We start from the raw sequence: 23,567 nt of genomic DNA on the forward strand, positions 1-23,567 counted from the left end.
AGTACACTGTAAACTGAAGAATTTTATGGTATGTGAATTTTTTAATGTTTGTTTATTTATTTTTGGAGCGAGAGCAAGTAGGGGGAGCAGAGAGAAAGAGGAGAGGCAATCCCAAGCAGGCTCTGCACTATCAGCACAGAGCCTGACATGGGGCCCAAAGTCACGAACCATGAGATCATGACATGAGCCAAAAGCAAGAGTCGGACACTTAATTGAGCCACCCAGGCACCCCATGGTATGTAAATTTTATCATGATAAAACTACTATTAAAAAAAAAAGAGAAGAAGCCAGAGAAGTGTGTGTACAGCTGCTCTGAAGAGTCAGAGGAAGAGAGGAAGGGACTCTTAGCTGAAGTGCTACAGCCTGAGTTGGGGAAAGGATTTGAAGCTTAAGGAAATTACCTAAGGGAGTACGAAATGCCACTGCCTAGGCAGAATTAATCCCAATACAGGGCTTTATATTAAATTACAGAAGAAAGATCAGGACTCATTCACCAGAGATCAGAACCCAGGTACTCGCCGAACTTTCTTCATCCAGAATCCCAGGCTTCCAAAAACATTCAGAACACCAGCACTCAGCGTTAGATATTCTGAGGTTTCAGAAAAATGAGAAGGGAATCAAAATGACCCACTAACATTCAGATGAGAGAGAACACCTTGGTAGAACTGCCTAACAGTAACAAAATGACATATCGAATATATATAAATACACTACAGCAAAGAAAATATTTTTTTACAAGAAAATTGTAAATTTTTCTTGAAAAGTTACAAGAAAATACCCAGGTCTGATAAAGGTAATTGTTTTGAGGTATTTGGTCAATGGATCTTTTTCCCTTCCTTTCATGTTTTTACATTTTCCAAGTTTTGTTTTTTTTAAAAATAATGTTTATTTATTTTAGAGATAGCACAAGCCGGGGAGGGGCAGAGAGAGAGGGAGGCAGAGGATGCAAAGCAGGCTCTGAGCTGACAGCAGCAAGCCCAATGTGGGGCTCAAATCCACAAACCATGAGATCATGACCTGAGCCGAAATCAAGATTTGGTCACTTAACCGACTGAGCCACCCAGGCACCCCCATTTTTCAAGTTTCCTACAGTATGCATATGTTCTTTTCATAATGTACATCTTAAAAGATAATGGTTTCTAAATGCCATAGTTGTGGACATTCTTGTGTGGGGATCAAGTTCTATGTATACAGTGAATAGCAACAACAGACCTGCAGTCAAAACAGCAGCCTTGTTATGACAAGGTTTGGTATCCTTCCTCCCAAAATCCCATTGCAATTTCCAAGGAGATAAAAGGAATGAATTCATAAAGTGCTAGAAACCAAGGACTAGTATCATCAGTAAAGCAGAGACCATGAAGGGTTTCTGGAGTACATGAAGCAAATGAGTTCAGATTTATGAAGAAACCAGAACTGAGTGCCCATAGTCCAAGAACATATAGGAGAAGCACGTGACCATCTTTCCATCTAGAACACTCTCAGCCTTGTCAGATAGAGTCTGTAAACCCACAGAGCCAAAGGGGGTCACGTGCTTGTAGAGGGATGCCTACTAAAACTTTACAAACACACTAGCCTAGTGCTCTGCAGAAACTGGCTTTTTCACCAGAATAAAGCCCCAAATCCAGTTCTCCAAAGAAAGCAGAGGGACTATACTGTGGGATCCTGGTGGAGCCAGAGGTTAAATATGATTATTAGAAAAAAGAAAAAGCAGTGGTAGAAAACACCACACACTTAAGTAAGACAAATTTTCAGATTAAAAGATATCCCTGGGCCAAAAAAAAAGTTGAGCAAGGATAGCAAAAAGAGAGATGGCTAGAGAGAGCTTATTTTTTCAGAGAATAGAAGAAGAAGAAAGGCTGCCCAGATCATTTTATGAGGTTAGCATATCTTTAATACCAGAGCTAGACAAGATCATAGAAGAATAAAGAAGGGATCCGTCTCAGGGTGCCTGAGTGGCTGACTGAGTCAGTTAAGCGTCTGACTCTTGATTTCAGCTCAGGTCATGATCTCCCAGTTCCTGAGTTTGAGCCCCACACCTCTGCACTGACAGTGTGGAGCTCGCTTGGGATACTCTCTCTCCCTCTCTCTCTGCCCCTCCCCTGCTCATGCTCTTTCTCTCTCTAAAAATAAATAAATTTTTTAAAATGAAAAAAAGAAGGAATCCATCTCATCTTTGAACACAGTTGCAAAATCAAAAGAGTAATGTACAAAAAATAATAATATAGAGTGACAGTAAAGATTTATCCTACTGGGGTGCCTGGGTGGCTCGATCAGTTACGTGTCTAACTCTTGATTTCAGCTCAGGTCATGCTCCCAGGGTCATGGGATCAAGACCCGCCTTGGGCTCCACACTGAGGGTGGAGCCTGCTTGAGATGATCTCTCTCCCTCTGCCCCTCTCCTCCACCCATGCTCACTCTCTCTTTCTAAAAAGAGAATTTTTAAAATAAATCTTTAAAAATACTTATCCTATTAATAATAAGGCGTTTCAGTATTAGAAAAATCTAAGAATGTAATCCAACACATTAACAGATTAAAAGAGAGGGGCACCTGGGTGGCTCGTTCAGTTAAGCGTCTGACTCCTGATTTTGGCTCAGGCCATGATCTCACCGCTCATGGGTTCAAGCTCTCCATCAGTCTCTGCACTCTCAGTGCGGAACCTGTTTCAGATTCCCTCTCTCCCTCTCCTGTTCATGGTTGCTCTCTCTCTCTCTCTCTCAAAATAAATAAACTTTTTTTTAAAGGCATGTTAACAATGAATCTCATAAAAAATAAATCTCTGGAGAGGTTTTCAACCCCTCTATGATATGATTAATGTCTAAAGCTACTCAAATTGTGGTCTAGTGAGGAAAACTTCAACAAGAAAATCTCTCTTGAACATTAAAAGATTCTACTTGTTTTGGGGCTCCTGGGTGGCTCAGTCAGTTGAATGTCCAACTCTTGACTTTGGTTCAAGTCAGGACCCCAGGTGCATAAGATGGAGCCCTAAGTCTTCTCTGCACAGAGCACGGAGCCTGCTTAAGATCCTCTCTCCCCCTCCCTCTGCTCTTCTCCTCCTATGTGCACAGGCTCGGGCGCTCTCCCTATCTCTCAAATAAAAAAACAGAGAGAGAGAGAGAAGAGAGAGAGAAAAAAGATTCTACTTGTTTTGTAATCTGCATTTTTATTTCCAAAGGGCCTCTCATTCCCGGTCTAATTTTGCAGTTTTCTCTTTTTCTCAGGCCGCATACTCGATGTTAGTATCAGCCTTACTAGTGGATGACCCCAAGTCCAGAAGTATTTTGAAAGCGGCTCTTGCTTGCAATAGTAGGGACATGCGAGCCTGTACATCAGTCCCTTGATGGTAAAAGTATCTGACAGGATTTGGGTACTCAGAGTTCTGCTTTTAGTTATTCTGCCAGGTTTCATCATCTGCATTTGGCAGTTTATCTTTTTCCTTTCTATATTTTTTAGAAAACATTTTTTCCTTTTAATCTCTGTATGCCCTTTTAGCAAATTTTACTTGTACTAGTCACCTCAACAAAAAGGAAAATATTTAAAACTAATAAAAAGAGGCAGCAAGGCAGATAGTAGAAAAACCTTCATGTTGAAGTCAGGCAGGCCTTTGTCAGACCCAATGACCTGAAGTCACCGACCTCTCTGAGTTGCTTCAATGTCCTCATCTATAGAATGGGTTTAATCAGAGCTATCCAAGGCAGAATTTATAAAACTTGATTAATCTATGGAGAGGTTTATTTTAATGTTTTCTTTATTTCTGAGAGAGAGAGACACAGTTTGAGCAGAGGAGGGTCAGAGAGAGATGGAGATACTCCAGGCTCTGAGCTAGCTGGCAGCACAGAGCCCGACATGGGGCTCGAACCTACANAAATAAGAAACTCAAAATGTTTTCTAACTTCATGCTATTGTGCTGTGTGTAAACATAAAACAAGATGTGGGTGCTTTATGCTTATACCTCTTATGTGAATTGTATCAGTCAAGTAACATTAACAGCATAACTGACAACTCCCAAAATCTCAGTCGCTTGCACATTCAATATTTGGGGGTTTTACTTACTGTTCAGTTTGGCAGGTGTCAGCTAGACTAGGTGGGGACTAGTACCAGGTTACAAGTAGAATCACTTCTCCTCATGTCTTCTTTTTGAGATCAGAGGCTACAGGGGGTATGAAGGTTTTGTGTTGTTGCTATTTGGTGTTTTTTGGCTCTTTGGGTTTTGGGGATTTTTTAAATGATGGATCACAGAACTGAAGAGGCCACGCCGAATCTTGCACACGTATTTAAAGCCCTATCATGTTTACTAACATTCCAGGCAGGTCCAGCCTCAGTGGGGCAAGGAAATATCCTTAGCTCACTCTAGTAGAGATGTGGCAAAGAGCATGGACAAACAGATCCATTACAGGAAGTATATGAAGAATCGAGAACAGCAGTTCAATCCACCACAGTCTCCTTCAAATAATAATTATTCACTTTGCTCCCTGAGGTGATGTACTTCCCCCCTGCCTCTCAAGACATGTAAAAAGTCTCATCCACTCATGGCAGCAAGCTCAAAGTTCACGATCTGTGCTTTACACTGGGGCCAGGTGTGGCTCTTCTTTAGTAAAAGGCAAAAGATATACGTGATCTGAAGAGAAACCAGAGTATTGGTGTGGCTCTTCTTGATCCAGACCATTATAAGCTAAAACAAAGACAAGGAATCTGTCACCCTAATATGCCAACATACGGTCATGAGACAGGGACAAGAAATAGCTGTAAATACTCCTATTTGAAAAGGGAAAGAATGGGAGGCATATAGGGGTCAACTGGTCCATAGGAACTGTGAAACAGGAAAGTATTAGCCAATTTCCCCACTAGGATAGGGAACAGTCCTTTATTAGGCCCTGGCACTGCTCCCTGGGAATAACGTGCCAGTCCCTTTTTCTCCATGGCCCTGCTCTGCCTAAGGCAGGACCTACCTTTCCCACCCTTCTGGGCCACGTCTGAAAACAGAATCGCAGAATATGAGCAACTCTCTCCTCTACTTGCTACTCGTACAAAGTTGGGAGCCCAGAGTTCTTTAATCCATCTCAGAGTCAGCCTCTTAATCTAGCATGGCGGTGCTTTTGCAAACAGGGCTCTCAAAACCCTGTTGGATTTTTGATGCAGTTAATTACGGCCAATCCATGTGCCAAAATCCACACTGTAATTTTTGTGAAGCTTGTCTCTCTCTAGACTTAATTACAAGTACTTTGGGTTCATAACCACTTTTCTCAAAGTCATTTTGTCCAGGTGAAACTATCAACTGCCAGATATTGCCTTAAGGTTTGTCTTAATGAGGTGGTGCCTGGACTTTGTTATTTCCGTGAGGCCATTTTAGTAGGTCTTTCAGATACAAGGTATTTTTCAAACTTATCCTTCACTGATTGTAAATGAGAAACAATTTTATTTATCAACCCTACAGCTTCTGGAACTTCTAGGCTCCCTACATTCCTTCTCGGTTTTACCTGCAACTGGCCAATTTTTCTGAGCTCATCATTTTCTTGTTTGACCTTTTCAAATGCAGCAAAGGATAGCCTGTTCACATTATCAACATTCTCATTGAGAACCCTCTTGTTCAATGCCACGGGTTCATTAGGTACTGGGGTTTTTGTTTTTTGTTTCTTGATATTTTTTTTTTTGGCCTGTTACTGAAAGCGACAGCTTTGCTAATGTTTTGCTGCCACCTAAACAGGTTTTTTTTCCCAGCCTCCTATACCATTCTGCCTTCTCTAGCAAAAGGTGCTGCAACGTCACAGGACACAAGCTTGGTCATATAATCATATAATAGAGAAAGAGAAAAAAATTGGGAAGAATAATCCAATTTACCACACTGATATAAATTAACACATATTTGTAAATTTGTTAAAACACTCATAAAAACAACAAAACTCAAGGAAACAGCATTAACAACGTGATGATGTTTTCTTGCTTAACCACAACAGAGCGCCAATGTTAATACTGCTGTGATGCATGTTCTTTGTAATATGACTTTCCTACCACATGCTGGGGGATGTCTCAATCTCTTAGCCCTATTCCGAATTTGAACTCCTGCAAAGCCATCATTCATTTCATACAGTATGAGGTCTTTTGGCCTCTACTTGGCATACACACATCATTTACATATTAAGTCTGACTTTGTGCCTTTCTCATTAGTCTACCTCAATTAAGATAGCAACGAGATACTACATGGCTCTTTGATTATAATTATTTGATTATAAGATAATCCTCCTGAGGATCTGGAACATGCCCCAGTGTTCTTGTCAGTGTCAGCCTAATTGTTAGTAAGGTGTTGAGCCAGGAATGCCCAAGGCCAATGACCTGGGTCCATATTACTTACAGCAGGCTTCCATAGACATTTCCCCTGACCAGAGTTGATGGTTGTGGCTGAACCAGCCCTGTGTTCTTATAACTGCAAGACACACCACAGCAACAACCACAAGGGAATTTGGGGGTGGGGGGGGGGGGGGGGATTATTACAAGTCCTGGAGGATACACAGCATGTCCAAGGGCCACATAGTGAGGTCATAGGTAGTTGACCTGGGGCTTTGACTTTATTGGGGTCCAAGTGTGGGTTCCTAGGTTTTCTTGGGTTCACTGTTTCTTGGTGAATTTAGAACATAAGAAAGCAGGAATTGGAGTGCAGGAAGAAAAAAGTAAGATTACTCAAGCAGTCAGTTATCTAGGTTATACACAGCTTTCTGAAAAGGGAACTTGCTGACTGGGGACACCCTAACTCCTTATCTAGTTGCTCAGCTAGTGGCCATGTCATACCACTGGCTGTGTGTTTATTTGAGATGGATATATTTGAAATGGATGGCTCAGCAACCAAAAGCTTAATGTCAGCCACATGCATTACAATCAAAAAAGCTTATCGTCAGGCACTCACACTGTATCGTGTTAAGCATTTTTATGTTATTTTTGGTATGAAAACACAAGCATTTTAAAATCTCACCACTCGTGTTCTACTGAGAATAGTAGATCTGCAAGCCGAGAACACTGATCTGAAGGGTTATGGGGGTTTTAAGTGACATGACATTGTTTAAAGAGCTTAACACAATACTTGAGTAAGTGCTCAGTAATTTTCAGTTTCCTTCCCTTCCCTTTTCACTTTATAGATTAGACTTTCATAGTCCACTGTGAGCATTAATTTGCTCAGCTCTGCCTTCAGGTGGAACATCTGTATAAATCCAGCTTTGTGAATATTTTTAAACTGAGAGATTTTCCATCTGTTTTGGAGTTACAGCAGTGCACATTATCCTCACTTGAGCTCTTAATGATATATGTGTGATGGAAACAAGACGTTTTAACGCGTATTCATGGCCTCCCCATTCCTGTCTGTGCAGATTCTACCCTTCCCCCCACCACCGTGAGCAATTCTTTTTTTGCCAGTCTAGTTCTTGGTATTTTTGTAATGCAAAACTAGAAGACAGGGAGAGCAACCAGGCCAGAGATGCTTGAAGAAAAAGGGAAAGGAGATTTGCTTTCTGGGTCAGCCCTGGGTTCTTTCTTGTGGAGAATCCAGGTAATGAGCAAAGCAGAAACGAAACCATAAAAAAGAAGCTCAATTTTAAATTGATCTCAGTAAGAAAGAGCTTGAGGTGGAGGCAGGAGGAAGAAGACAGAAGAGCCAGAAAAGGTGGGTGTCAGGGGATTTGGGGGGATTTCAGGAAAACTCTGGAACGAATACGGAGTATGAAAGAAGTGTGGAAAAGAGATGGTATTTTTAAAAGTATTGTTATGGATTATGGCACAGATCTCCCTAACAGTTCTTGACAAAAACATATAAAATAATAAAATGGCTTTTAATTTATTTTGGGCTACAGGAGTGTATATTTCCTCAAACGGAACACTATGCTAAATTTGATTCATCTAAACCCCATAAACACACACATGTACACACTTCATATTTGGATCATATGTAGTCCTTCCTAACTAAATAGCCAGCATCCACTTTACATATTCTCTTTAAATTTGGTCTGGGTCTCTACTTGATCTTTTGCCCATCGAACCTGGGCAACCACCTCCTTCCAGACTGTGTGAGAGAGAAACACGTTTTTATTATGTTTGAACCACTGACTTATGGAAGTATTTGTTATTGTAACTTAGCCTATACTATAATCCATAACTGTAAAATATGTTGCTTTCAGTTTAAGGAATTATTTTTTAATGTTTTATTTATTTTGAGAGAATGAGATAGAGTGTGTGTATGTGTATGAGAGAGGGGGAGAAGGGCAGAGAGAAAGGGAGAGAGACAGAATCCCAAGCAGGCTGTGCTCTGTGAGAGCAGAGCCCAAAGGGGGCTTGAACTGATGAACCATGAGAACATGACCTGAGCTGAAATCAAGAGTCTGTATGCTGAACCAACTGAGCCACTCAGGCACCCCAGTTTACAGAACTATTGATTAATGGGTAATGTAACTTTTATATACCACTCTCTGTAGTATGTAAACAATCTGATGTAGTTTAAAAAAGTTCAATCACCAGAGAAGTGCCATTCACTGCTATGAAGATTCATCTCCTCCTGTACCATTGCATTGTGATTGATTAAAATAAGGTTCTGATTTGCAAAACTAGACCAAACAATTGTAGTGAACTAGCTGACAGCTATCCATTCTCAATAGCATTTATTCACTTATTTATTAAAAATAATGAATGGTTTCCAGACCAGCATGTAAGGAGTTTAGAAGTCATCTCTCCTAGCCATACAAAAAAGGCTGAATAAACTGAAATCAACAAGTCCTCTGGGATCCGTTAGAGAACTGAGGTCACAGGGCAAACCTCTGCCCCCCAAAATTGTGGAGACAGACCAGAGAATCCCACCAGAAAAAACCTCCTAGAGACCCAGCACCAGGATAAGAAACCTAAATTGCAATTGACAAATCCTGGAGGCTGTGTGCTGACAAGTTTGAGAATTAAAAACTCCAGAATGGGGGGGTGGGGGTGCCTGGGTGGCTCCGTCGGTTAAGCGTCCAACTTCGGCTCAGGTCATGATCGCATGGTTTGTGGATTCGAGCCCCACATCAGGCTCTATGCTGACAGCTAACTCAGAGCCTGGAGCCTGCTTCAGATTCTGTATCTCCCTCTCTCTCTGACCCTCCCTTGCTCATGCTGTCTCTCTCTCTCAGAAATAAATAAAAAACATTTAAAAAAGAGTCTGTTAAAAAAAAAAAATTCCAGAGTTTCCAAAAACTTCCAGCCTTGGGAAGGTGGGTGGCACTTTTATGAGTTTTACCTCCAAGAGCCTTACCAGTTTCTCATAGCAAAGATCAGAGAAAATCCACCTCTTGTTTCCGGTAGAGAAACCGAAAAAATATTGAATACTTACTACGTAATGGACCAGGAAATCAATGTATTTCTTGGAGTTACAGTGGTGTTAAACAAAACCTCTCCCTTTATGGAGCTTAAATCCTAGGGAAGAAATGGGACAATAAACAACATAGTTTCAATTAGTGATTAGTGGTATGAAGAAAATAAGGTAAAGTGAAGGCTGGAAAGTGATGGGGGAGGAAGGTATAGTTATTTCAGATAAGGTGGTTAGGGAAGATCTCTCTGAAGAAGTGGCATCTGAGCTGAGGCCTGAATGGATTAGAAGCAAACTTTGTAAAAGCAGAAAGATCCATATTCAGTCCACTCACATTTTTTTCTCCTGACCTTCTAGACACTCTTGGATACCATGGAACACAGAGAGAAGCTGACATTAACAGTCTGACGTCCAGTGTATCAGTAAGGTCACCTGCTTGACCTCTGATGCCTCAGGTTAATGGATGAGGAAAAGAAAGTCATCAAATTCCTGGATGAATCATGCAATAGGTCTGTTCCCCAACACCCCAAATCTGTCATCCTTTCATAGAAGCCCTTCTGAATTTTGTGTACTTTTTGTTGAGATTGCTTTTCATGGGCTGATTAATTAGTTACAGCGTACTATGACAATATTGTTTATTAAATAAAATGTTCTGTGATTGGTTAACACAGCTCTCATTTATTTGAATAATACAACTTTATTTCTATTGCTAATCAAACATACTATTTCCAGCTGGTTAAATATACTGTGTGTAATAATTTTTATTTCAGAAATTGGGCTTTTAGTCAGGACCCTTAGTGCCTATGTTGACATCATTTCTATGGAAAAGTCAGATTCAAATGATATCCAATTGTATCATTTTGACAAACAATGTTGTTTCCAGGAAAAGCCAGATTCTGTATATAATAACTTAAAAACCTGAACACGATGGTTTTCACACTCTTTCTGAGCAGCGGGGGTTCTGTCTGTAAAACATAAACTCAAGGCTGTTCTCCATGAAGTGCAGGAAGAGATCAGCACCTGCCTTCCCCACCCCCAATTACCTGAAAAGTAACACTCATTTTTTATATAGTTGTTTACATTCTCAAACCAGAGGAGAGGGTATTGAAAAGCCTAACATAATGGTTTACAATCTGTGCCCCCAGAAATAGCTACGTGAAGCTGTCTCAGGAGGTGGGTAGAAGAAAGCAGAGAGGAGGGGAGAGGCCGTGAGAGGCTGGCAGTGGAGGGATGAGAGGTGGGGACTATAAGACGTCAGGCCCATATTTGTCAAGAGAGACAGGCTACGCTGTGATGACATACGATCTCAGTGGCATCATCCCACAAGTGTTTATTTCTCTCTTTACAAACACCAGTGTACGGCAAAAGGCCTCTCTTCTATGTGGTAAGTCTAGGGCCCAGCTGTCATGGTGTGATGCTATTATATCAATATAAGGACGCCACTGTTGCTGCAGTGGGGCAAGAGAAATGGAGGGTGACCAGGGGTTTTAGGGCCAGCTAAGTGACGTTTCACTGGCAGGAATGCAAGTCACCTGGTGTTAACCTAACTTCAAGGGAGCCTGGAAAACATTAGCAAGTACCTGGAATATACAGGGAGCACAAACTATTCTGCAACAGGCCCTACTGCTGCTTTGATGAGAGCAACTATTTATGCATTTACTTACATATAATGTTTTCAAGGGATATTTTACCTGAAGAGTGCATTTTCTGGCTAACAAAAAAATATACATGTGAAGGCACTGATACAAAAATACAAATGATTATTCAAATTTAAGATTGCCTCATTCTGGAGGTGCCTGGGTGGCTGAGTCAGTTAAGCATCTGACTCTTGGTTCTGGCTCTGGTCATGATCTCATGGTTCATTGAGTTCGAGCCCCATGTCAAGCTCTGTGCGGCCGGCCTGTGAAGAGCATGCTTGGGATTCTCTCTCTCTCCCTCTCTCTGTCCCTCCCCTGCTCTCTCTCTCTCTCTCTCTCTCACTCAAAATAAGCTTTAATATTGCCTCACTCTGGTATACTTCTGAGAATATAAAACCTTCATGGTCTGACCAAGTTCAGGAAGATTGTTGATGTACTGACTTGCCATGATCAAGAAAAAAGGACATCATCCCACATAGATGTTGTTTCTGTTCTCCAACAGGGAAAGTATTGGTGCCTATCATTCATTCCACCCTTTCTCTAGTCTTTTTCTAGTCTTCTCAGTCTACGGAGACTGGAAACTTAAGATTTACATTTCCCAGACTACCCTGCAGCTTGGGTCCTGAATGTGATCTAGGTTCGGCAAATCAGATGCACTCTGCAGCAGATTTGGCATTTGGAAGTAAGGCAGAGGCCTTGCCTCAGCTGTTTTGCCATTTCTTCTGGCAAGCCTTTTGGCGGAGACATTTGAAGTTTTTCATGCCACCCTCCGCAGGTGCTCCAGAGTCCACACACAAGGTCAATAGGTGTCAGAAGCACCGGGCCGGACATTGATGCTGCTTGTGGGAATGAATCATAATTCTGGAACCAGCAGAAGTGGTGGCTTCTTCATTATGGTGATTTTTGACTATGACCAACACTGGGTGATGGTTTTCTGGAGCTAATAGCTCCCTGATCAGGGATGGGAGATGGAAGCTCTTTTCATGGTCCTGCTTTGTAGTGCACTTAGGGAGTCATTTCTAAAAAATCCACCTAGAATTTACCTATTTAGCATCTCTCTTGCCTCTGGTCTTAAGCTCTTAACGACTTCCTATGTCATTTAATATCCTGTAATTCCTTCCTGATTAAACTAGCTAGAATAGATTCTGTTTACATCAATTAAGTCCTGACTGATACAAGACAAAAATGGGGAACAATTATAAATCTTATCTTGATAAAATAAAGAAAAATACTATGTGGGAACATTTTAGTAATTTACTCAAATAGTCTCCCTAACCTCCAGAATAAGTACAATTCTCACTTAAGCCCTATTTTTTTTTTTTTTTGTAGAGGCTACTGGTTTTTATAAATGAGCTAAAAATTGGCTAAAGATAAGAGAGGAGGGGAAAATAGCCTAAAAAATGTAACAGAAGCTGCAGGTTATTCTTCCTTTTCTTTCATAGCAGGGATCAGTAAACATTTCTGTAAAGAACCAGACAGAAAATCATTTAGATTTTGTGGCCCATATGCTCTCTTTCACAACTACTCAGCTCTGCCATGGTAGTGTGAAAGAAACAATAGACATTATGTAAATGAGTGGGCATGGTTATGACCTAATAAAACTTAATTTATATAAATAGGCAGTGGTCAGATTTGGCCTGCGGGTCATAGTTTGTCAATCCCTCTTCCAAAGTAATAGTGTCCTAAATTTTGTAAATGGGCACCGTGGCCACTTGGAATAAAGACCTCATTTCCCAGCTTTCCTTGCAGCTAAGTGTGGTCATGTGTTTAAATGTGATCTGTGGGATACAAAAAGAAATAGTATGGCGGTGGGAAAAGCATGCATTTCTTTCTCCTGCTCTCCCTTTCTGCTTACTAGAATGGGCTCACAATGGCTGAAACTCCAGCAGCCATCTTGGACCAGATAATAATCAGGACAGAAAGTCATGCCTTGGAGAAGTAACAAAACAAGAGATGGCAAGATCTTTGATATCTTGGAAGGTCTGGTTGGACCTCTGTATACATAAGAAAGAGGTAAACTATTATCTAGGCTAAACCATTTTGATTTAGGTTTTTTCTGTTAATCCCAATCAAATAATCCTAACAGATCAGGCAAAGATTCAAAAAGCACAGGGGCGCCTGGGTGGCTCAGTCGGTTCCGACTTCAGCTCAGGTCATGATCTCACGGTTTGTGGGTTTGAGCCCCATATCGGGATCTGAGCTGACAGCTAGCTCAGAGCCTGGACCCTGCTTCAGATTCTGTATCTCCCTCTCTTTCTGACCCTCCCCTGTTCATGCTGTCTTTCTCTCTCAGAAACAAATAATACATTAAAAAAAATTTTTTTAAAGATTCAAAAAGGACTAAATAAATAAGGAGCTGCTCAATAAATAATTTTTTCTGAAATAATAAATGACCATGAATTGAAGTAGGCACTACATAAAATAAGGCTATCAGAGGTTGGCTCAAATCATCTAAATGTCTAGCTACAAAATAAAAAAATGTATTTGGTTTATGGTATTTGCAATACCTGCATTTCTGTATATGAACTTTCTTCGTAGAATGTAATTTGATATATGCATGATACGAAATAGAGAAAAATTAATTTCATCAAAGAAGAGTAAAACAAATCTAAATCTAGTTATAAAGAGTAAATTAAAAATTCATAACTAAAACACTTAGTAATTATATGTAGTATTCATATTTATATCACTGTCTAGTCACTGTACTACAGAAATAGCTTTCTTAATTAGTTTTTACAAATACTTTTCTATACCAACAATACCATGAAAATAGTTTTTCTATCCTTATCCATGTCCCTACCCCTTCCTATAAAGAGAGTATCACATTGGGTACCATTTGTCTTTCTAGGTTAACAAGAGAAAGTCTGAACTACGCTATAGCTAAGCTCTTTACAACCTTGCTATTCAAAGTCTGATGCTTAAGAAGACAAAACAAAAGCAAACAAACAAAAAAAGCAAAAACAGACCCATAAATACAGAAAACAAACTGATGGTTGCCAGAGGCCAGGACAGGATGGGGAGGGGAGGAGGGGCAATTGGGTAAAGGAGAGTGGGAGGTACAGGTTTCCACCTACAGAATGAATAAGTCACAAGGATGAAAGTTACATCATAGGGAATACAGTCAATGATACTGAAATCATGTTGTAACAGATGGTAGTTACACTTGTGGTGAGCACAGCACAATGTATACAGTTGCTAAATCACTATGCCCTACACCTGGAACTAATGGAAGATTGTGTGTCAGCTATACTTCAATTAAGCAAAAAAAAAAAAGTATGGTCCTTAGATCATTAGCACCACCTAGGACCTACTGAGAAATGCAGAATCTTGGGCTACAGTGAATCATTGAATCATAAGTTGATTTTAATATGAACTCCCAGGTGACTTCATATTCATGTTCAAGTCTAAAATACTGCTTTTTCTCAAAGGAACCACTGATGCATGTGAAAAAAAATAATAAATAATAAATAAATAAATAAATAAAATACTGCTTTTCAAGTCTTCTGCACTGACATCAAGTAGCAAATATCCTTTAACTTCTGTTAGCTCTTTCAATCTCAAAAAACCCAACAACCTAAACAAAATATTTCTGTATTCCTAAACTACCCACCAAACACAATAACTCAGGTCAAATATCTGGAGACCAGAAAAAGAAATAAAATTAAAATATATGTCTCGTAGGATCACATTCTTTCCCCTTTACGATTTCAGAGCACTTTTGGTTTTTTAACTCAAAGGCACCTAGGATTAGGCTTATCTCTGTTCCTGAGGATAAAAAATGAGATTTCAGTCATAAATCCTTAAAAATAAGATGTCATATCCTTAAAACCATTTGGAGGTCCTATAGAGTCTATTAAACTCTAGTAAGTAAAACTAATGATTCTATTCCTTGAAACATTAATTTATTAAGACTCTAAAACATAGACTATTATATAATACTATTTTCACTACAAATATGTCAGTTTCATGACTGCTATAAAGAATATGAAAACTTGTATTTCTTTTTTTTTAATTTTTTAATGTCTTATTTATTTTTGAGAGAGAGATAGAGACAGCATGAGCAGGGGAGGGTCAGAGAGAGAGGGAGACACAGAATCTGAGACAGGTTCCAGGCTCTCAGCTGTCAGCACAGAGCCTGACTTGGGGCTCAAACCCATGAATCATGAGATCATGACCTGAGCCGAAGTCGGACACCTAACCAACTGAGCCACCCAGGCGCCCCAGAAACTTGTATTTCTTTTATGCTGGTTAACATACTCAAATGTATATGTTAGGGATTTGGAAGAGAACACAGATGGAACCAAAGATTTAAAAGTACAAACTTTGAAGAAAAGTTGAAAGCTTCTAGAAGTAAAATACTTAAAATTGAAAAATAATCTTTTGACTTTTGTCAAAGAATGATTTCTGGGTGTTCATAATTTCTACCATCAACCAGAAAAAAAATCAGTTCTTTATAAAGGATGAGAGTTTTAGGGGAAGGCATAAAATTAATAATGGAATCTCCCTTTTTTTAAAGGGAGGTATTTAAAAATATATTAGGTAGAATCCCATCATGATCTAATTGTGGCCTTGACTAGATGAGGAAAGAGATACTATAACTCTGCAAAGTTCTTTTCAACTTAGTATTCACCGAATAGTTTCTGTATAAATAAAATTCCATACTGAAAATCAACTCAAGCACATTGTACCTTCCACCATTCTACTTTCTAATATTTGGCTGAACTATTCAGAAATTCTGGCAACTATGTTACCTTTTCTGAAGAAAACATAGGTAGTAAGATAATTGATCCCTTTCATACTGGCAGTTTTAAAGACTTTTAGTGCATTCCTGATACTTCTTTGAATTCATATTCTTATGTACTTAATAAGTTAACTTCCTGCAAGTTTGACATATCAATTCATGTTTGAATTAAAGGTCTTATTAAATGTCTCAGTCAAGAACAGCAAAATTCAGGATGCCTGGATGGCCCAGTGGCTAAAGCGTCCGACTTCAGCTCAGGTCATGATCTCAAGGTTTTTGAGTCCAAGTCCTGCCTGGAGCTCTGTGCTGACAGCTCAGAGCCTGAAGCCTGCTTCCAATTCTGTGTTTCCCTCTCTCTCTGGCCCTCCCCTGCTCATATACTGTCTTTCTCTCTCAAACATAAATAAACATTAAAGAAATTTTTTAGAACACAGACAATTTTTAAAGAACAGAGATCCATTGCTGAATTGCATGCTGTTTCTATGTGGCAATGTTCAGGTGACCAACCATCCCGTTTTGCCTGGGCCTGGAGTGTTTACTGAAACATGAGACTTTCAGTGTTAAAGCCAAGACAGTCGGGAACTCTATAATTTAATAATACATCTTTCTGGGGGTGCCTGGGTGGCTTAGTCAGTTGAGTGTCCGACTCCTAATTTCTGCTGAGATCTTGATCCCAGGATCATGGGATCGAAGCCCACGCTGGGCTCTGTGTTAAGCGTGGAGCCTACTTAAGATTCTCCTTCTGTTTCTCTCTTTCTCTCTCTGTCCCTCTCCCCTGCTTGCACTCTCTCTCTAAAATAAAAAAATTTAGGGGCGCCTGGGTGGCTCAGTCGGTTAAGTGTCTGACTTTGGCTCAGGTCATGATCTCACGGTTCGTGGGTTCGAGTCCCATATCAGGCTCTGTGCTGACAGCTAGCTAAGAGCCTGGAGCCTGCTTCTGATTCTGTATCTCCCTCTCTCTCTGACCCTCCCCTGCTCATGCTGTGTGTGTGTGTCTCTCTCTCAGAAATAAAAACAGTAAAAATTTTTTAAATAAAATAAATTTAAAAATAATACATCTTTCTGTGTGTGGGGGGGTGTGTGGGTGTGTGCATGCTCATATGTATCTGCTCATACACATTTATCATTTTCATGTTCTTCTGGGTTTAACTTCGCTTTAGAAAATAGTATAATAAGCAAACAAATACACCTCTTTTAAATGTATGTGCTATAGAATGAACTATGCCATTAAGCCAGTAGTTAGTCATTTATCAACTCATTTTTAAAAAGAAAAGAAAACAGGGCACCTGGGTGACTCAGTCGGTTGAGTGTCTGACTTTGGCTCAGGTCAGGATCTCTCAGTCCACGAGTCTGAGCCCCTAATCGAGCTCTGTACTAACAGCTCAGAGCCTGGAGCCTGCTTCAGATTCTGTCTCCCTCTCTCTCTGCCCCTCCCCTGCTTGCTCTCTCTCTCTCTCTCTCTCAAAAATAAACATTTAAAAAAGAAAAAAGTCTAAAGTCCAATATCTGTGTTATTACATAAAAAAGAAAAATTCCCTAAATAGAGACATCTTACCTTGACTATGGTACAAATGAGCAGTTACTGAAATGGTGCTTCTCTTTCAGTCTCAGTAAATCCATTTTTCCGAGAGTAAATTCATTTTAATCTTGGGAGGCTGACAGTCTGAACTTCACACACTGCAACTGGTAGAGGGCGTACTCTGAGCCAGGTGGCTCATCATGTGTAATGAAAGGGATTTTCACCATCTTGTCAATCTCATTTTTTCAAAATATTCATAAAATTGTAGAATTGGCTGTATCTTTCTTTTAAAGAACACAGCAGTGTAAAAACAATTGAATTACTGATGCTGAATTACTCAAGTTATAACTTTTTAAACAAAAAATGTTTTGAGGATGTAGGGACATTGAATGAATCAATGAAAATCCATGAATAGAAAATGATACTTAAAAATGGGAAAGCACCCCCCATCAGATACCATCATTTGAGGCAGTTAATGAAGTAAGCTTTTCCCTTTGAAAACACGTATCTAATGGGGAATATTAAATATTTATTCTGCCTCTTCATTAGACTATATTACAGAGTAACCAAAACAAAACAAAACAAAAAACAACCCAATTCGATGAGAGAAAGCTTTATTTCATAGAAGAATGTTACCTATGAGGAGAAAAGGAAGGATTGAATTAAAGTTTAATCATTGTTGATACTTAATGAAATTATTGACTGAGGCAAGGATTGTCAGGTAGTGTTAAAAACATTAAGGACATGATTTATGGGGAATCTGACATTCATAGAGTGCCAAAGTAATACCACAAAGATTTCTTTCTAGTCACAGGAGGAAAACGTAAGTGTACATTCATGAGGGATCAGATTTTCATCACCCAAATCCAGTGCTCAAGTTTAGCCCCAAGAATGGCAGAGCATTCAAATAGTACATCTCCTGACGTGACACACAACAGACTGCAAACCATCCTCTATGGCATATTCTAGCCAAAATGTTTACCCTGAACCCAAAAAAGTTTAGATTTAACTTTCAGCATAAGAAAATAGTGGGGATGGGTAAAGTACAATGACAGTACCAGAAGGCACCCAGACAAAATTAAGATGAATCATTCTGTTGAGATCCTTGGTCTGGTCTATTCAACAAGTCACTGCACAATGGGAAAAAATTAAGGATGATGCTAGGATAGAAGAAAACTAAGAGCCATAAAAACTAGATTCAATATCTAGTTCTAAAGTATATTATGAGGATAATTGAGGAAATTAGGAACAGATAATTCGGTAAGATTAAAATTTTGACTCATAAAGGGAAAGATCACTAGATAACCAGGATATAAAACAACTCACAAAGTACTATCTCATTTTAATAAAAATATATACATATATATGTGTATATACATATATGTGTGTGCATGTATGTGTATGGTATCTGAAAGCATTATCAAAAAGATATTAAAGATAAGTTCCAGGGTAGGACTATAGTGTTTTTCTTTTCTTATTTTCTAGCTTTCTCAATGTATATATGCAGTGTTTGTAACAATAAGACATATTTCTTTATTAGACAAACTATAAGAATTATGTGCTGAGGGTAGGAGTACTGTGATTTGAAGACCTTGGAGATTTACATCTTTCTTTTTTTTTTTTTTTACAAATAGTTTATTGTCAAGTTGGTTTCCATATAACACCCGGTGCTCATCCCCACACGTGCCCTCCTCCATGCCCATCTCCCCCCTCCCCCCCCACACCCAAGAGTCCTCAGTTTGTTCTCAGCATTCAAGAGTCTCTCATGGTTTGCCTCTCTCCCTTTCCCCCACCATTTCTCCCCTTCTTCTCCCCCATGGTCCTCCATTAAGTTCCCCCTAATCCTCCTATACATGCAAACATATGATATTTGTCCTTCTCTGCCTGACTTATTTCGCTAAGCATAACACCCTCAAGCTCCATCCATGTTGCTACACATGGCAAGATTTCACGTCTTTCTGATGCCTGGCACTGATTACTGAAATAATTTTAAAGATTACTTTAAACGGAGAACTTTGAATCCTAGGCAAGGACTATTGGCGAAGATTTGTTCATCCTCCATTTGGCTATTGCTAATAATATGACTTCTGATAATAAGAAGTGATTATGTTTTAAAGGAAGGAAGAAATTAAGAACAAAAACAAAAACCAAGGGGTGCCTGGGTGGCTCAGTAAGTTAAGCATCCAACTCTTGATTTCGGTTTCAGGTCATGATCTCGTGGTTCGCGAGATTGAGCCCCACATCGAGCTCTGTGCTGACAGCATGGAGCCTGCTTGGGATTCTCTCTCTCCCTCTCTCTCTGCCCCTCCCCCACTTGCTCTCTCTCTCAAAAACTAAATAAACATTAATAAATAAATAAAATTAAAAATAAGAAAAAGAAGGGCAATGATGGGAAATTTGTGAAGGCGGGAATGGGGAAGGACAGAAGTGAGAAATGAAAGAGGGAGCACATGATGTCCACTTTCAAGTACTATGATACACGTGAATGAAGCTTTCTCTGCAGCCGCTACCACTCCACCTACCTGACTTCAATTCATTCCTTTTGGAAGCCTTTTGTCTTCTCAAGTCTGTGCACAGCCGTTTTAGCCCTATTAACAACTTCAACACGCTGTATTAACTACCTACCCAGAAAGAAGTACCTCCTTCTTGCCAGACTATAATTTTCCTGAGAGTAAAGGACAGATTTTTTAAACCACTGGATCTCAAGAACTTAGCGCAATGCCTGGAATAGAATGGATGCTTATATATTGACTCATTCAGAGGAAGCTGTCCAAGAAAACACAAACTAATATTTATAATGGTCCAAGAAAATGCCCTACCCACTAATACTACATCTCTATATGTCACAGAAATTGAAGAAACACATTCTGAAGTAAATGATATCCAAAACAACCAGACAGAGAATTTCTGCCAAGAAGCCTGTAGGCTTCAGGAAATCAATGCTCCCCAAGACCAACTGATGATTTCAGATACTCAAGCCTCTGCTCTGTTTGCAGATTTGAGATTGCAGAGGGCTCCTTTGGCAGAAGCGGGGTCTGCTTGCCAAGGGTGTGGCAACCAGCCCCCAGGCACCCTCCAACATTTCCTCCATCTTACTGGGAAGCCAGAGTTGAGTGATAATCAGTAGGTCCGGGGTCAGACCTGCATTTTAACTCCTCATGGCCACAAATGAAATCCCGAAACTTGCCTGTCCCCTGGCTCCATTATCTAGTACCTACATGGCCTCGAACTCAGATTCCTCATCCATAAAAGCCTGAGGACTGTGCCCAGGGCATTGTCTGAGTAATAAATGAAGTGATTCACAGAAAACCCTAGACAGTGCCTGGCACCCGAGAGTTCCGTAATTATGAGCTCTTGTTACTGTTATTATCCTCACTCACAGTCAAAGATTCCACTACCTGCCCGGTTACATAGGGCTAAGAGGGTCATCCGAGAGGCCTCCGTGCCCCTCCCATAGTGAATCGGCAATGTCCACAGTTAGCATTCATGACTACTCCATTTTCATAGGATACAAATGAAAGCAGTGGGCATAAAACACAGGCCTCCCATTTTCTAGCCTTTGCCCATTTCTTGGTAGTACCGTGATTTTCACCATTTCTTTTATACCTCTTAGCACTTGAGCTAAGCCACAGTAATTTGTTCATCTTCTTGAGGATGGGACTTTCACTGGGAATCTACCTTTTGCTACTTAAAAACATAAAACACTCTTCATCTGCCCCCTTCAGGTAAAGATGACATTTAACAATAATTGACAAAGTAACTGCCTTCCAAAAGACAGTGATGATTTAGAAATGTACCCATCACTGTGTGATTTTGTTCCTGAAAATGACTTCTATTACCTATGGAAACTCCTATCACACTTTAAAAACTTGAAAACAGAATCTCCACATCTATTTTTAAATCTCTCAAAGTTTCAGGGAATTATTAAAGCCATTTGTTGAAAATAAAAATGTAACACTTTGTGATTCATTTACAAGAACTGGCTGATATCAGGGAAGACCTGTAAGCATAATTTCAAGCAAGCTCTTTATAAAATTTGTGGATGGGCTGAAAACAAATGGCAAATACAGTCATAAATTCACCTCTTCTGTATGAGTATGTCTTGTCCCAAAGTATCTTTTTTAGAGATGACATGAGAAACAAGTTTCTAATTAACCTAAACTTGAGTACCAACCTTTAAATTATTATTAAACCAAGATTTAAAAAAATTTTTTAACATTTATTTATTTTCCAGAAATAGAGAGAGACAGAGCATGAGCAGGGGAGGTGCAGAGAGAGAGGGAGACACAGAATCTGAAGCAGATTCCAGGCTCCCAGATGTCAGCACAGGGCCTGATGCAGGGCTTGAACCCATAAACTGTGAGATCATGACCTGAGTGGAGGTCAGATGCTTAACTGACTGAGCCACCCAGGAGCCCTTAAACCAAGATTTTTTCAAAACTATGAAGCAACTCAAATTATATTGTCTTCATAAAAAATACCCTGTTGATAATATAAATACATATTTATTTATTAACAATAGTATTTTGCTGGAAGCAAAAATACATTTTTGTATCACTGAGAGATAAAACAATTATTTTAAAATATTGTTTATTTAGCTCACAGCTTCATGGGTTTGAGCCCTGCATGGGGCTCTGCATTGGCAGTGCAGAGTGTTGGGATTCTCTCTCTCTCTCCGTCTCTCTCTGCTCCTCTCCCACCTGCACTGTCTCTGTCTCTCTCAAAATAAATACACTTAAATAAAATAAAATATTGTTTATTTCACCTTTGCCTTTTAAAAAAATCTCTGTTTTTTTGTGTTTTACAATTTACACATGGTAAATTTACATAATGCACAATAGCACATGTATACCATTTACAAAGAAATGATTATATACTAGAGTCACCTGCCCAAATATCTGTACTAATCAGAGTGTGTAATTTAAAAAGCTTACCCGCCATTGCCCTAGATCAATTTCTTTTTCAAAGCATGGCTAGAGAAACATCTGTGTCAGCATCACCACCATAGGGTGACTTCCAGCATGTATGGTTGGGATCTGGGATGTGCATTTTTAACAAGAACCCCTCCTTAAGGTGGTCATAGGCTACATGTTAAAAACACGGCATTGAAGGAAAGAAAAAGCATTTTGTGGAGCTCATAATTGCCTGTGAATAAGGCATGTAAGTGCCCACAATCTGCTATCTCCTCGTTCATCTTAAGGGAAATAATTTGCAAAGCTGACTTCACTCAAGCGTATACTCCTCTGACCCTCAGTGAAGACATTACTTCCTACAGGATGACGCTGTAATAATTGCCCCTGTTAAAAATGTCTGTTGCCCTAACAGGACTTTAAAATGACCCTGCTTTCTGTAACTTCAGGGGTTGTAGCATGTGCTAATCATTGTTGGATCACCAAAGGATAAACTTATGGAAAGGCTTCGGTAAGTGTGATTTTATTTTGATTCATCAGAGGGCTCAAGTTTAGTAAATTTAAAAAAAAATAAGTAAATAAGTGAGTATATAAATAAATAAATACATAAAAATTTAAAAACACTCAAAACAACCAGTACCACCCATAGACCCAAGCAAAGGGCCACTGCCCTGAATCTTTCTTTGAAAGGAACTACATCACACACACACACACACACACACACACACACACACACACCTATGCGTGCATGTGCGTGACCAGCATCATTCAGAGCCCATAAAATACTTCTGCACATCATTTGCTGTATGTCCTCAAAGTAAAAGGTGATCACATCCAAATGTTGTAGAAGTTTGGGTTGTACTGCTAAGAACATTGGAGGTGAGTACTGCTTCCAAGAGCAAGGAGAGAAGGCAAATTAATCAACTCAGCAGATCCCATAAACGCAATATAGCCTTACCTGCAGTATTTGTCTTCCAGGACTATCAGGCATCATATTCCTGCTTCTCTAATCCATGGCTCTGTAGGTATTCAATATTTAGCAAATCTTTGCAATGGTTGCACCTGGCAGCAAAAGAACATTTTGCAATATTAAACAATTCATATCACTCAAAGATTGGTGTGTAGATCTAGACAAATCATTCATGAAATCAGATACCAATACTTTATATTGACAAACAGCTGTGCATTGAGTACTAGCATTAACAAATAATCATATTTATATAAAATAGTTCAAGGTAATTTTCCAAAATATTAAATAAAATTTCAGCTTTACCTAAAATCCTATATTCATTATTGTTTTTTCTTTTCTATTTGAATTTTATGTATAATGGGAGTATTTTAGAATAAAATTAGAACTTCATAATATATTAAAATAAACTTAAATTTGATTTTTTCTGTATTTATTTTGATGCACATTCTTGATGATAATATATTCATATATTCCATATA

The 23,567-nt window shown here is 39.4% G+C and overlaps 1 long non-coding RNA gene across 1 annotated transcript; it reads right to left on the reverse strand.

Annotated features, from left to right (window-relative positions):
• Positions 1-542: 542 nt before the first annotated feature.
• On the reverse strand, positions 543-23,153 carry LOC144238019 (uncharacterized). Its single transcript, XR_013336978.1, has 3 exons — positions 23,077-23,153; positions 9,336-9,418; positions 543-589 (listed from the first exon to the last, which is right to left on the reverse strand). It is a non-coding gene; the product is annotated as an uncharacterized LOC144238019 (long non-coding RNA).
• Positions 23,154-23,567: the final 414 nt, after the last annotated feature.

The sequence above is a fragment of the Crocuta crocuta genome, unplaced genomic scaffold (genome assembly GCF_008692635.1).
Source record: "Crocuta crocuta isolate KB4526 unplaced genomic scaffold, BGI_CrCroc_1.0 scaffold457, whole genome shotgun sequence".
NCBI lineage: Eukaryota > Metazoa > Chordata > Mammalia > Carnivora > Hyaenidae > Crocuta > Crocuta crocuta.